The following is a 15,866-nucleotide window of genomic DNA, read 5'->3' as shown; positions in this document are numbered from 1 at the left end:
TGAGGGTCTTTTCCAGGGCTTGGAGAGAAGGTGGAGGTGGCTGGAACCCCGGGCACCCTCTCCCCACCAGCCTGCCCCAGTACCTGCCTGCTTTGCAGAGGTCGGCTCTTCCTGGCAGCCATCGCAGGCAGCCGGCCCCTCCTGCGTGCCATCCCAGAGGGCCGTGTCCTCATTCACGGACCACTGGGTGCAGGCTGCTGCTCTCTCCTGCCTAACTGCCGTTGTCCTTGTTAACACCCTCCCTCTGCCTTCATGCCTCACACCCACCCACCGCTCTGGCTCCCCCAATGAGTGCCTCCTACTTGATGAACAAGATGTAAGTATACAAGTTATTAATCTTCCTACCAGGGCAATTATAGCCCCGCAAAGTTCCTCCTTGGCCACGTTGGCTCTTCTATGACAACCTTATCAGGTTAGCAATTTCAGATCTGCATTAAGTGTTCAGAAATCAATTTTCAGCTTATTTTGTGTTGCAAAGTTTGCCATGCCTGAAACCGCACTGCTAATTGAACAAGAGCAATTGATGTTTTAGCAGTAATTAAAGATGGTAATTATGACCAAATCTCCCCCATGGCCCTGCCGTGTTTGCTTTTGGACCTGTCAGAATGGCAGGCAGGCCAAATCAATCTTAATAAAGTTGGCACTTCAGAAGTCTCCCCAGAAATTGTGTCACCTTCAGGGTGGGGATGATGGAGCCACGGGGAGCCAGGGAGACAGCATATTTGGGGCTGTGGGGTGACCAGTTAGCCGGACAGTCAGGCAGTCATCAGGTGTGACCACTTTGGCTCTCTGAGTGGTTTTTGAGGGAAGGAATGGACAAGGTAGCATGAGCAGGCTTGGCATTGGCTAGTTTGAATAATTTCGTGGGCTCTGGGGCATAGGGGCTGTTCCTGGTTGTCTGGTACCTGGCCTTGCGGTGATTAGGGCAGAGTGCTAGTGGCCTGGAGTGGAAGAGCCCTGTGAGGGTGCCATTAAGGAGCCAGTTGGGGTCTGGGCTCTGGATTGGTTTGTTTGCATATGACAGGTGGGTTCTAAGGTGTTTGCTATTTCTAGGAATTAGCTAGTGCTGGGAGGGGCAGTCCCTCCAGTGTTAGCAAGGCAATAATAATCGGATGTCAAAGCATTAGAGTAACAAAATATGCTTACTACAAGCATGGGCTGGGCATGCTGGATGCCTGCCTCATGGGTTGGGCTCCAGAAGAGGTATGCCATGCACTGGTATTATTCTACTGTTTTATAGGGAGCAACTTTAAAAAACAATCTAAGCATGGTGCCAGCCACTTGAGGGAATGCATACCAGAGCTGGTCATGCCAACTGCCTACCATTATAGCTTTTAGAAACCATGAGAAGCCCCCAACCTCAACCAGCTCATTGCAAGGCAATCTAGAGAGAACCATTGGGTCATTCAGTGGGCATTCCTATCTGCATCTCCACGATGACGAGGATGTGGTGCCTGGCCACAGGGGCTTTATAGTCCAGCAGGGAAGAAAGAGGGGTAAGTGGATAATAAGGAAATACAATACAGTGTCATGGCCTACCCATGCTGGGTTTATGGGAGCACTGAAGAAGAGCCCAGATGGGTGAGAGAGGGGTTCCTGGAAGCTTGGTCTTTAAGGCTGAGTAGACGTCGAACCAGTTGAAGCTGAAGGGGTCCCGCTCAGGCAGAGGGGCTCATGAGCAATGTCATGGAGGCATGAAGCATTGTGGCATGTTGTGGGGGCCTCTGGGGTATAGAGGATGAAGCAGAAGGCATGAGGGAAGAATTTGGAGAGGGAGACATCCCATCAGGGTGTGGGGGTCATGCAAAGCCATCTGGAGATGGGGAGTGGGAAGCCACCAAAGGAGTAACACAGAAGATGTCAAGTTTGCTTTTGAAAGAGTTTATTCTAACAGTTGTGTGTGGGGGGGGGGGTGGGGGGGAGTGGGGTAGAGCCAGATGTAGCACTGAGGGCTCAGAGACACCCTGTCTGGCAGCTTGTAGAGTGATCCCTGGATCTTTCTAGAAAGGCTAGAGGGACTCCTTGGACAACTGCTCTCCCCGTTCTTGTGCTTGGTCACATGTAGCAGGTCAGGGCAATTGAGCAGAGACTCTGGCTCCTGGCCACATGATCCCCACAGCTCTGTGCTCGACACTGCCTGATCCCAGCCTCTGCTTCCGTGGGGTTGGGAAGAAGCAGGCACGGGGTGGTGGCAGCCGGCCTGGCAGCAGTTTGGGCAACGCTTTGAAACAGACTCTCCGAGAGAAGAGAGCAAGACAAGCAAGATCTCTGGCCATGGAAATGTCCACCAGTCCCTGCCTAGCATGCGGCCTCTCTTGGCCACAGGTGTGTTTGAAGGGGCACCATTCACACACACAGACCTGTTGAAACACACGTGCACACATAATAAGCACATACCTGCCTGGATGTGAACACGCCGAGCAACAGAGATCGGCACATTTATAGGCGCACAGCGATATGCAGATATGCCTGAAGTCACGCGTTTACGTGTGCTCACCGAAACACCAGCCACACGTATGCCGTGTGTATACATGCCCGGGCACCCGGGGTGGGTACGTGTGCACACGCTCAGCCCTAATGGGAATGTTTGCCCTCTGGTCCAGGTGGCATCAGTTTAAAAAACGAGGTAATTTGGGAGCCAGACAGGTCTTCAATCAGAGGGCTTACCTCCTCCAGGGGAGGCAGTGGGGGTGGGGTGGGGAGCGAGTGCAGAGGAAGGGGCGAGAGAGGAGCTGAGCGTGGTGCTTTGGCTTCCTCTGGGGGTATTCATCACTCTTCCCATATCCTGGTTACTTGAGTGGGGGGGGGGGTGCAGCATGTTTCGGCCCTTCAGACAGGTCCACCCTGGTCTTCAGACTCCAAATCGTCTGTCTCTTCCCCGGCAGGGTCAGGCCAGTCTTTACTGATGGCCACAAAGGTCTGGCAGCTGTAATGGGAGGTACTGGTTCTACCTCCACGATGATGGGGAAGTCGGGTCAGAGAGGTTTTGAGTTTAGAGTTCATTTTGCTCAACTCTTGCATTGTCTAGATGAGTAGGCACAAGCCCAGAGGGGACAAGTGACTTGCCCAAGGTCACACTGAAGCTGTGTGAGGATGCACCTCACCATAAATCTGAGGTCCCTCTTTAGCAAACCATACACCATGGGTTGGAAGAGACTCTATAAGGTCTGCGCAGCCGAGGCTTGGAGATGTGTGCCAGCTCAGATTTTATTGGCCAGAATGATACCCCTAATAACACACTTTCGTACAAGTTGAGGATCTGTGACTATGTGGCCAGCCCCTTGCCACCAGACACTCCCACCTCGCTCATCAGCCACAGTGTGTATTTGGGTTCCTGTTTTAAAAGCTCTTCACTGGTAGGCCTCTTCTCTGTCCCCTCAATACTGTCCCTTGAGTCCTATTTCCTTCCCCTAGCCAGGACCCTCTCCTAGCAGACAGCAGCCCTCTCCCCAAGGGCTCATGCCTCCTGTTACAGCTTACGCTCCTCTCCTTTTGGTGCTGTCTCAGGAAAAGAGAGAACAGTTGGTCATTTCTTCCTCTTGTTTCTTGGTGCTAATCCTCCAGGCTGGTCCAATTTACAGACATAAACCTTGCAGGAACTGTCTAATCTTTGACTTCTCTAGGAAACAGCATCAATGGGGAAGAGGTTGGGGGTGGTGGGAGTTTCAGCCAGAGGGCTGGTTTCTCAGCGCTGGAACTGATTTTTTACCTTGATGGGGCTCTGTCCCCTTTCTCGGGTAGGGCTACTGTGCAAGACCCTGCGGAGGCCCGTTTAGGGAGAGTTGGGAGGGTGGGAGGCCAGGCCAGGGCCCCAGGACCCGATGTGCCCATAACTTCTGGGTTCTTTGACCACCGAACATCCTCTATCACCTTGGACCCCACATTCTCCCGAACTCCACTCTTTCAGCCAGCCTGTGTTCCTGAAGCTCCTTCCCTGGATGGGTGATTGATTAATTGATTTACATATTTATTAAAATGTATTTTAGTAGCGTCTTTGCCTTTGATGCCAAATCTCATTTCCTATTGTGGGGCTGCTGACAGCCGGCATTGTAAATGCAAAGACACTTTACAAAACAATTTAAATAGCAATTGCCACCAGCTTAAAAATGAACAAAACAGACAAATAAAATACTGATGAGGAAATTGGCAGCTTCAGGACAAGGAGGGCCAGGGGTTTCTTAGCAGCCAGCAGCTCTGGGTGCCGGGATGGTAAAGGCTGTGTAATTGTGTCTTTGGAATGGCCCAGATTTTAGGTGTGGATGAAGGGAGGTTAACAGTTGCTGCTCAGGGAGCAAAAGTGCCTTGCCCTTAAAGGCAACCCATCTTCAGGGAATTTTTCTGAGCAGAGGGGCTATACGGCGGCAGGGAGCAGTGAGGGCTCAAGCCCCTGATCTTTGCCCTGCAGTCTCAACTTGTGAGGTTGTGTCTGCTTGCTCTAGGGAGCACTTTGGGCGCCGAGGCCGGCCTGAAGATCTGGGAGACCAGCAGGCAGCTTGTTCTTGCCCAGCCAGTGGAGTGGGAAGAGTGTGGACAAGAAATTCAGTCTCTGGATTCTGGTCCCAGCCTGGCCCAGCTGTGAATCTCGGGCAGGTTAGGTTCTCCCCCAGGGTTTCTGCTTCCTCTGTAGCGTGCACTGTGCTAGAAATCCAGGAGCACTAGCCTGATCTAGTCCTGCTCTCCACTTCCTAGCTGTGTGACTTCAAGCAGGTTGCATTCCTTCTCTGGGCCTCATCTGTGGTGTGAGAGCAAAGGATGTGATGCTTCGTGAAGCCTTTTTTTTTAAATCTATGATTTGGTAGGGGCCTGTGATACTATGTGGTCCCATTGATGGTCCGATTGTAGAGAGGGAAAGAGGGGAAGGTGAGTGGATGTGTGGTGGGAGAAGCAGCCTGCAGAACAGGAGGCCAGGACCAAGCCAGAATTTGGAGCAGGACATGATTGTATTGCCCCTGAGAAAAGGCAGAGATGAAAACTGTCAGAAAAGAGGCCCAAATCTCCAAAGGCGAAGTCAGATAGTACTCATCCTTCTCGTCCTCTTACCCATTACTGTCCTCTGGTTGCTTCACATCTCCCTGCTTGTGCTTTCTCTGTCTCCATGCTGTCACTTCCTCCCCATCCTTGGGGCTGTCCCCCAAGGCCCCCCTGACGCTGCCTTTTCCTGCTGCTAGATTTACTTCCTGCATGAGCTCATTTTGCAGCTATCTTCTCTTTTTCCAACATGCTCAGATTTTCATTTCCAGCCTTGACCTCTTACCAGAACTCTGGTCTCATAAATCCAGCAGCCTGTAGGACATCTCTCCTTAAATGTCTTGCTGTCACCATAAAATGTCTAAAACCACATTCCGCATCTTCTCTCACAAACCACTGCTTCCCCCTGTGACCCCTACCTTCTTCTTCTTCTTTTTTTTTTTTTACTGCATTCTTCTCACTTCAGTTTCTTATATACAGGCAGTTATCAAAAGAAACTTTTGTATAGTGTTTACAGTTTTTAAGTCGCCTTTCTGTGCATGGTCATATTTCTTACAGCAAGTGTGCATTGAGCAGCTATTATCTGCCATGGGCAGGACAAAGGAGTGAACAGAGTAGACACAGCTCCCTGCCTTCATGGGGCTTAGGTTCCTGTGGTTTCTCTTTGCCCCAGGCCTCTGAGTGGGCTGCCTTGTTCGTGGACACAGAAGCCATGCTTTGCTTGTCTTGGGAAGCTTCCAGAGACTTCAAGCACAGATTTGGTTCAAAGCACAGGATCCAGATTTTTTTTTTTTTTGGCTAAAAATGTGGGAAGCACTTTGTCTAAGCATGGCACTGTACTAAACGCTGAGGGTTTGAGGATGGAGTCCCAGCCCTTAGGGAACTTGCAAACTGCATGAACAATGTATCCACAGGGAGTTGAGTAGCAAACCAAAATAATATGCAGGATATTCACAAGGCAGTCCTCTGTTCATTCAGGTGTCCGTTCAATTAACAGATGATTGAAGACCCCAAATGTGCCGGACACCATGCTGGTTGCAATGAATGAAGAGAGAAAAGAAATAGTCCCTGCCCTCAAGGAGCGCATGCTCTGGTGGAGGAGAAGGATGCATAAACAGGGATCAGTGCAAAGAGGGCCAATGGAGGCACAAAGTGTGAGAAGCTGCGGGGACAGAGCTGCGGGGCCAAGGGTAGGGAAGGCTTCCTGGGGAAGGGAATGGCTGAGCTGGCCTCTGAGGATGAGCAGGCGTTCATCAGCAACCGGAAGCTGGGTGGTGGGGCAGGGAGGGCAGTTCAGAGAGAACAGCACATGTGCATTGCACTCTGGTGTCCGAGCCGTTCTGCAAGGCTGGTATGTAGGAAGGCTTCAATGTCAAGTGAGTGGGAGTCCCTGTAAGGGCAGATGACCTCAGCTGAAGAGAGGGCTCTCCTGGGAGATCGGCAAAGGATTCCCTGAGGAAATGGGCCTTCAGCTGCAGGCTGAAGGGCAAGGAAGATTTGGACAGGTGGGGATGAAAGAGAAAGGCTCTGAGCTTTCGGGGTCTCCCCTTGCCCCGTGGTAGCCAAGCCCTCCATGTTCTGGCCCCAGCCCACCTTTGGCTTTCTCTCCCAGAGCCCCCGATGCATAGCATACTCTGCCCTGGGCCGGCAGGATGGCCCGCAACGCCGGCGCCTTCCAGCAGCACCCTCAGGCAGTCGCTCCGCTGGCAGGAGCCTGCTCTGTGCTTCTAAATGTCAAGATCATAACCATCCTTCGAGATCAGGGATTCACAGGCCTCTTCTTCCATGGAGCCTTACCCCTCCCTCCCAACGGACAGTGTCTCTTCTGCCGAGTGTGCCCAGCACTTCTCTCTGGCAGCTGCGGCTCTTCTCTGTGGCTCGGCTCGTGCAGACTACCTGTATCCTGCTTCTTCGGGCACGCCTCACCTCTTCTGCTGGGTGGCAGGGTGGGGCTTCTGCCAGTCATCCCGGTGCTTTGCCAGTGGTGGTTGCCAGAGAGAACCCTAGATGCTGGAGGCCACAGCGAGCCAAGGTGTGGATCTGGGAGCTGAGCCTGCCATGAGGGGCCCTGGGGGGCGTCCACATCTCTTGGCTCAGATCCAGAGAGGGAAGTAACCACGCATTAATTGTTCCAGATGGGTATGAACTCCTCTTATCTGCGCGGTACGGTTAATGTGTGGGGAAGACACTACACTGGGCAGCTGTCATGAGGAAAGCCACCTCGGAGAGTGGGGAAACGGGGCCTCATCTGCTAGGCGAGGGCTTTCCCTGTGTGCTAGTCAATGCTCGCCATTCTACCTGCCCCGGTGGGCCCGGTGGTAGCCTCTTTGAAATCCAGCCCCGAGTGGATGGCCCCAGCTGTGCAGGAAACTTAGTCCGTGCCTCTTTTGATTTTGTCTAATGAGCAAGCAAGCTCTTCACTCACTCATTCATTCATTCATTCATTCATCCAACAATTGACTAATGATAATGCGTGCACAGGTGCTGAGGTGCAGTAGGAAATCAGGTGGTACTGGTCATTTATATTTGCTGTCATTATTTAATTTTTTCCCTGAATATTTAGAAAAGTCTTTATAAATGCCAGCCTGCCTTAGCTGTGCCATGGCGGGAGGGGGGGAGGAGATGTGGGTGCAAGGTTGGGCTGGAGCTTTAAGTGCATGGAGGCAGGGGAATCCCAGTGTGCCAGGGGACTGTCACAGGGGTGACCCTTACAAGGGCGGAGGGCAACTACTTTGTTTGCCCATCCTCTTGTCAGAGATGCTGCTTCCCGAGCTCTTCTCTGCCAAACCCCTGGACACTTTGGGTTTGTCTTTCACAAGGCTCCTTTCTTTTCATGAGGCGGTGTTGGGGAGTGGTGAAAACACAGCCTGGGTTTGCCTCTTCCCATTAGCCAATTACTGAAGCTTTCTGAGATGGCATTTCCCTCAGGGGGTGGGTGTTTGGGTGTAAGAATGACAACGATTGTGTGTGACCTGCTAGGACCCAGTGCATACCAAAGTGAGTCTTTAATGAGTGATAGCTGTCATTGTCATTACACAGAGGGGCAAAAGACATGGATTCTGTATTGTCAAGCAGGAGAGAGAAGTAAAAATGCAAAAGGAAAAGTGCTGTCTTTTATTCATATAGGGCAGGTGGGTTTGCATACTCTCTCCTCTCCTCTTCTTGGCCCATCCTCCAGTGGCCTTAGTCACACACAGCTTAGGGTGATAAGTTCACACTGGGCCCCCACCCCCACCCCCGAGCACAGTGAAGGAGCTAAGTGGCCAATGGGAGCATCGAACCCACAACCTTGGCTTTGTTAGAATCATGGCACAGAGAGCTGGTGGGCAGCCCTGATACCATCTAACCGCGTGGGCCACCCTGAGTATGAGGGTCCTCATAAGGGGTAATGTGGGAGGTGGCTGAAGTTTCACAGATAACCCCCCCCCCCCACACTCCAAGAAGTCCTCCCCAGTCTCCTCTCTCCAGAGTCCCAGGGTGGAGCTCCCTCCTGCTCCCTTCCCAGGGAGCGCCATCCATGGCTATCCCCATGGCAACTGTGATGGGGACCCAGTTGGAGGGGATAAGAGAGGGATGAAGGAGAATAATCAAGAATTGCTTGTTTGGGAAAAGAAAAAAAGGAGTGGAGAGGGAGAGTGGGAGGGAGAAAAGACAGGAAGGCAAGTAAGACAGAGGGGAGAGAAAAAGCAGAGAGAGAGAGAGAGAGAGGGAGAGAGAAGAGAGTCTTTTCTTTGGGGAAAAATGGAAATTTAATCAGATCAGTTTTTATAGTGCAAATAGAAAATCAGTTTTAATAAAGCCAAAAGGAAATGCAAAACAGCCGCTTGAGATGGAGATTGTGTTAAACAGACAGCTCTTTAGGAGTAGCCGAGTCTGGGATGTTTATTGTGCACAGACAGAGCAAGGAGGGGGATTTCTGGCTGAATTTCAAATAGGCATTTGATTTGGCTTTGGGGGTGGGTGATGAGCACCTCCCTTGTCCCCTCCTCTCTACACTCAGGCCCATCTGTCCAGGGAAGGAACTCTCCCAAAATGTGAGAGGAAAAGAAGGGGAGGGTGGGGGACCCAGCGCAAGAGGAGTCAGTCACCCCCGGTGGGGTGTGCCCCCCGCAGGTCTGGCCCACGCCTCCTGCCCAAAGACTGGACTCTGCCCTTCATGAACACACCCACTGCTTTCAGCTCCTGATTCTTAATTATAGTTCTGGCCCAGCTCTTGGCTTTATTGCTTTCATTTATTATAAAAAGACCAGTGTCTGTTTTTTTTTTAAACGGCTATCTGGTCAAATCACGGTTGATAAGCAACACTGAGCTGTCTTTTTAAGACAGGCCAAATTTATCACACTTAAAAAAAAAAAAGGCAAACCTTTGATGGCCTATTAGGAAATTTCCCCCCCTTTCCCCAGAGTGACATTTTAGTAAAAGGCTTTATTTTTCCCCTCAGCTTTCACAAAGCCATCGCCTTGAAAAGGAGGGTGGGGAGAACGAGCCGCAGAGCACTTTTGAGGCTGTTCCATAAAATATACGGAGAGGGCACAGAAGATAACAGGATCTGTCCTAATGGGGCTGTTAGCTCAGGAGGAAAAGAGAGGGCCTTTGGCACGTGTTTGTCAGCTGTTATTTTTGTAATTAGAAGAGAAACTGCACTTTACATTTCAGAAACGCAGAGATTTGAGGCTGCAAGGAAGATGTGGGGTCTGGCCAGAAAGATAGGTTGGGAGGAGTGGGGGATGGGCAAGACGGGGGTGGGGGGTGGGCTGGTGGTTCCTGGGGTTAAGGAGCTCATCTGTCACGTCTGAAGCTGGCTCACAATGAGAGAGGAGCCCCGCAGGCCCCCGACCCTCAGTAGGCTCCCCTGTCCTTGCTGCCCCCACCCTGTAGTCGCTGAATCAGGTAGAGTCAAGCCGTGGGTCCACCAGACTGCTGCAGGTAGGGGTAGGGGCAGGGTCCAGTCAGCGATCTTCCCATGGCCCAGGAAGCCTCTGACCCTCTGCTGGGACTAGGACAGGAGATGCAGAGAGGCCATTCTGAGGGCCCAGCCCGAATGAAGCAAATGTTCGTCCCTTGCTGCTTGCAGATTTGGCTGTAGAAAAACAAGAAGAGGCCGGGGAGAGAGGGCAGGTCCCTGCTCCTCCTGAGTGGGTGGGGCATCCTCGGAGCGGCCTGGGGCTAATTCACGCAGACCCGGGGCAGCCACGGTAGCTGTGGGAGGGGTGTTGGATGGAAGAAGTCAGCAGGCAGGAGGAGGCTCGCCTCCTGGACACCTTGACCTTCGTACCCCTCCTTGCCTGCCATCTGGTCCTCCTCGAAGGCTACTTTCCATTCCTCCTCTGCCTCTTTCTCGTGTTTTTCTCCCTAGCGATATTTCTCGCCTTGTCATTTAGAACAAAGACAGCTTTAAATGTTAAACAGCTACCTCCCTTTGTTCTGCCCCTGAGATCAGGGCTTCAGAGGAGTGTTGCGCCTCTGTACTTTGCAGAGCCCTGTCTCTTGCCTGTGGTGGATGTCCTCATCTCCCTGGCGCTGAGCACCTGATCCAACAGTGGGGCCACACCTGACATTTGCTACCTTGAGATCCAAAGAAAGCAAGATCTGGAGGAGCCTGGACCACAGAGGTCAGGGGCCTAGTCAGTGAGTAGAAGGGTGTTGGGCTCCCGCGCAGAGAAAGCTGGTTTGAAACCGAGCACGGCCACCTGCTGGGTGAGCTCAGGAAAATTCTTGGACTTCTCCAGCCTTCAGTTTTCTCATCTGTAAACTGGCAGAGGCTTGCTGGGAGAATTAAATCAAATGGTGAATGCGAAGCTTGTGCCACAGAGCCCAGGACTCAGTAGGTGCTAGCCTGCCTCCCCTGCCTGGCTGGGAGGCCGGTGGGAACTGGCCGCCTGGCATGTTCTACATCTCAGAACAAAGGTGTAGGCTCAGCAGGGCAGTCCGTGTGCCACTGGAGCCGGGACTAGAAGGTCTAGGATGCCCAGGCTGGTGTCACTTCTGTCCCCCCATGGTGACTCTCAACTCCCCAGGGCCATCTCAGGTAGGCCATTCCAGTTCTCCAGGCCTTGGTTCCCCATCCCAGATGATCTCTGAGGTGGTCCAGCTCAAAAAAAGTCCAAATCCTATGAATCCATTCTGGAGCTCTCTGAATGCTTAGATCTGCATGTTGAAACCACGCCTGGAGGCCGCATGGCCGAGCTGTGTTTGACCCTTCCCTGCAGATGTCACGGACTTGGAAAACCCAGCCTTGAAAACAAGTGCCACAGTGTTGGAGGACTGCAACTCTCAGCTCCCAGGGAGGAGGCACAGAGTAAGGCCCCCCAACCGGCCCCCCTGCCAGCAACTATGGGATTCCCCAGGACATAGGACTTCCAGTGCTGGAAGTGGGGAAGTCTGGACAAACTAGGATGAGTTGGGAACCCTAGGACAGGGCTCAAATGTGATTCTATCCATGTTGGTTGGTGCCCTACTGTGGGCAAGTCACAAGAATACAGTAATGACAGAAGCAACCCTTACCTGGAGGGTGCTCAGAGCACCAAGGAGGAGCAGCATGATGGATAGATGAATTGCCCTACAGTGTGTGAGAAGGGGCCTGGAGAAGGGGAGGTGAACTCTGGCTTGGTGGTGATGGGGGGTAGTCAGAAAGGCTTCCCAGAGGAGGTGATAGTTGAGGTTTTGAAGGCTGAAGAGGTGTTTGTGAGGCAGAGTAGAGGGAGGGCTGGAGATGGAGCTCAAGAGGCAGAGCTTGGAGAGGTATAAAAGGACATAGTTAAGCTGGGGAGCAAAATGGTGTGTGATGGGGGTGGCAGGGCAGGAGGCTACAGAATGGAAAGGCACCCTTTCCATTTCCTTGCCATGTGGGGATGGGATGGGATGTGGTTTGGAAGGAAGGAAGTCCTCAGCACCAGGGAAAGGTTGGGATGCCTTCTCCACTTCAGGATGGAGACATAATTTCTACAGTGTCCTGGTTCCATGTCAGCCTTCCAAGGTCTAGGAGAATGTTACGGAGCTCCCCATGCCAGCGCTGCTTGGCTCCCTGGCATGGCTGGGTGCCTGGACTGTGGCCTGAGGCCAGTGGCCCAGAGCCCAGGGAAGCCAGCTGGTGACAGGATAGAGTTGTCCTGGCTTTGGCCAGGCAGACCGGTGGGCTCTGACCCAGGCTGTGATCCCTGCAGGACGTCCTCTTGGAGATATTTAGCTCTGCAAAGAGGCAAAGACGCTGTTTTAAGAGTATCCCCTTGCTCTGTGCTCCCTCACCTCATTCACCAGCACAGGGAATCTGAGGACCCAGCTGCTTTTGGGGGGCTGAGCTAAGCCAACTGACCAAAGCTAATTCCACTCCATCTGCCCCTGCAGTCGGGGGCCTGGATGACTAAGAAGCCGTGCATCAGAGTGCTGGATCTCCATCTGAAGACCAGACCTGGGGATGGGACTGTCTAATGAATATATCAATGACTCTAGGCCAGCCATGCTCACTCCCCTCACCCCTGTGGGAGAGAATGTGTTGTCTTGGTCCACCTCAAATCCTTTTTGGAATAAAACAGAGTATTACAACCAACCAACCAGTCAGCCAACCCATCAATCAACCATGAGATGTTGACCAGAAGCTTCCACACAGCACCTCATGGGAAGGAGGCCCAGGTATCAGGGCGGCCTAGTGAGGACCAGGATCTGGCTCCATTTGCAGCCCACATCTCTTTTTATGTGGTGGTAGTACACTTGGCCTTGAGAGATTTGGTGTCAGAGGCTCCCACACTTTTTTCTCCTGATCCACAATTGCTTACCAATGTGGATAATTTTGGGGACCCAAGGCTAGAAATAGATTTATATGGGTACTTAAAAAAATGGACCAGATGGACAGTGATGACAATATAATAAGGTGTGTGTGTGTGTGTGTGTGTGTGTGTGTGTGTGTTGTGAGGCAACACATACTTGGACCCCAGTGCAACAGGTGTGAGGCCTGAGGCCCACCCCGGCCCTGGCCCTCAGCTACATCCCCTTCCTCCCTGTGGGGGGTGGGGGTGGGGGGGAGAACACCTGTCCACCCAGGCTTTATAATTTTCTGTTCACTTAGTAGGTCTCCCCAGGAGTCTGTGAATTCCTTGAGATAGGAGGCCTCTTTTTTCTTGTCTCTATCCCCAGGGCCTGGCACAAAGTAGAAACTCAATAAATGTTAGTTGAATGAATGAATAAGCGTTTGAGTAACAGAACTACCTGCTCTACCGACCTCTCTCAGGATTATTGGGAGGAGCAAATGAGATAATGCACATGAAAGCACTTTGTAAATTGCAGAGCTCTATACAAATGCAAATCATTCACAGCTTTGGTGGAAATTATTATTCAAATTATTATTATTATTTTCACTGTGAAGGAGGCCAGGAAGGAGAGGGCAGTGGAATCAGTCCCCAGTGGTGGGCGCCCGGGGGCTCCAGCAGCCGGCACTGGGGCAGCACTCCCACGCCCGCCTCCGAGCCCCTTCAGTCCTCCCGGAGCGCCGGCTCCCTCCCTCGCGCGGGCCTGAAGGCAGCTGCCCGGGCTGGGGCAGAAGCTGCCGCTGGAATGCCGCCCAGTGTGGGGGCGGGGCTACAAGCACATCTTACCCCGAACAAAATGAATTAAACGCCAAGCTCGAAATGAAAAAGGTTTTCTTTTCTTTTCTTTTCTTTCTTTTTTTTTTTTTTAAAGTAGAAAAGGTGGTGTGCTAGAAATGGGGTGATAGCAGAGAGAGACAGAGAGAGGCGAGGGGGTACCCCCAAACCCGGAGTTGGCCAGGTGTCCAGGCTGAGCTCCTGTTTGCAATGCATTACCCCGCCTCTTCAACCCCTGGCCTCCGAGAGGGAGGGCTAGCCGGCTGGGCAGCCAAGAGACTCAGAGCAAAGGCGTGATTGATAATTGGCGACTGTAATTCTATAATTCATCTCCCTGCACCGCAGTGAAATTAAAAGAGTTTAGGTTCCCAAGCATAATGATCATCAATTAAACGCCGGGGAGATTTAGTGTCCTCATTTGAATTTTGTTTTATTTATTTAAATGTCTCTTTTCGGGGGACGGGAGTGTCGGGAGCAGGGGGAGCGGGCGAGCCAGGGGCTGGGGCGGGCGGGAGGCAGGTGCCAGGCAGGGGGGTCTCGGGGCGCCGGCGGCACGGGGCTGCCCGGGGGCGGCGGAGGGTGGAGCGCGGCCCGCGGGGCGGCGGGCTCAGAGAGACAGGGGATCCATCATCCCGGGCCTAATCAGTTAATACTGATAAACTGCCAGCAATAACTGCCAATTGCGCCACCGTTTTGGAGCTGCCAGTTCATTCATTTAGGGAGTGCGGCGGCCCGTCGGGGGAGGGGGGGAAGCGCTCCCGACCCGGCGTCTTTCCCGCCTGTCCCCGCGGGGCGGTGGTGCATCTGGCGCGGGCGGAGGGCCCCCGCCGACTTCTGCACGCGACACAAAGAGGGCAGCGGTCGGCGTGAGGGCTGAATCAGGCCCCGGTGGGCCTGGGCGCGCGGGAGGAGGCCTGCCTGGTTCCCCGCCCGCGCCAGCACGCGGATGGCACCCGCCTTGAGGATGCGACAGAAACATCTCCTGGCCAAGCGGTGGGATCTCCTTGTGCGGGGCCAGAGAAGGAAGCCTCAGCAATCAGGCTACTTCTGGCGGCTCTGCCCTGCCCTGCCCCCGAGCTGTGGGACTCAGTTGCCCTCTCTGGAAAGGAGGGGGCTGGGCTAGGCGGCCTCTAGGGGTCCTTCTAGCTCTGTGGCTTTGCGGAAGCTACTTTTCCATGCTGGTCTAGAAGAAAGGGTGGCTAACACATCCTCTGCCCTCCTTTCCAACCCGGAATAGTTTGAGATTTGGAGTCCACCTCTCCACCTCCACTCTGAGACCCCCCCCCCAGTTGCTGTCCATTTTTCGGGGTTGGTTGCGGCTGCAGTTTCCTGGCATACTCTGATTCCGGCTTCTCACTTGCAATCAAGAAACTAAAAATAGAGCATAAAGGAGCTCTCCAAGGGGGGTGGTGGTGGGGGTGGGCAGAGGACGAGGAAAATGCTTGGTTCCTCCTGGGAATGAGACCTCATCAGCTCTACATAGGGAGTTAGAAATCCAATCCAGACCATGGGCTGGGGTGGGGTGTGGGATGGGGAGCCTTTCTGATCACCAAGTAGGGAGCTTGAAAGAAAACTGAGTGTGTGTGTGTGGGGGGAGGGGAGGCATGCCTGGGAAGTGGGGGTTGGGGAGAAGGAGGGTGGGCATTTTAGATCCTTGGGGATGAAGCCCATAGCATGCCTTGCACAGTGGCTCCCCACCCCTGGGGTTGAGTGAGAACTGAAATCCACAGATCCTGGGGTCTTACTTGGGCACCAGAGGCCTTATGTTATAATTCATCTACCAGGAGGGAGCGCCGTATTCTAACTTTAGCAAAGGCATCTTGTGTAAACTGAGGCTCTCGGAAGGCTTGTGGTGACGGGTTGCGTAGTTGGCTTCTTGGGCTTGAGACACACAGGAACGCCGTCAGAGATTTCCCCCTCAGAAATGGTATCTTTTGGCTTGCAGGGGATGGCTGTGTTCAAGCTGGACATGATAAGGTTGAAAACTTCGCAGGTGTTGGGGCAGTGCTAGGAGTCAGCCCACGGGAGGGAGTGCTGAGGGGGAGCCTGGACTCTCAGGCAGCTGGTCCTAGGATACGGGCGACCCCTCTCCGTGGTAGAGCCCCCCCCCCCCCCCCAGGGAGCTCAGAAAGGCAAGTGGATGTATGTAAATGACTCGGCAGGTACTGGGGGAGACAAGCCTGATTCTGGATCCAGAGCATGCTGTTTTTTCCTTGGAGCCTCAGTTTCCCCTTGTGTCTAATAGGATGTATGGCATAAAAGCTCTGGGGATGAAGAAGTGCTGGAACTATGCACTTCTATGCAAGGAACATAGTTATAACT

The sequence above is a fragment of the Phoca vitulina genome, unplaced genomic scaffold (assembly GCF_004348235.1).
Source record: "Phoca vitulina isolate PV1807 unplaced genomic scaffold, GSC_HSeal_1.0 scaffold38, whole genome shotgun sequence".
NCBI classification, from domain to species: domain Eukaryota; kingdom Metazoa; phylum Chordata; class Mammalia; order Carnivora; family Phocidae; genus Phoca; species Phoca vitulina.
This window is presented reverse-complemented; position numbering follows the sequence as displayed.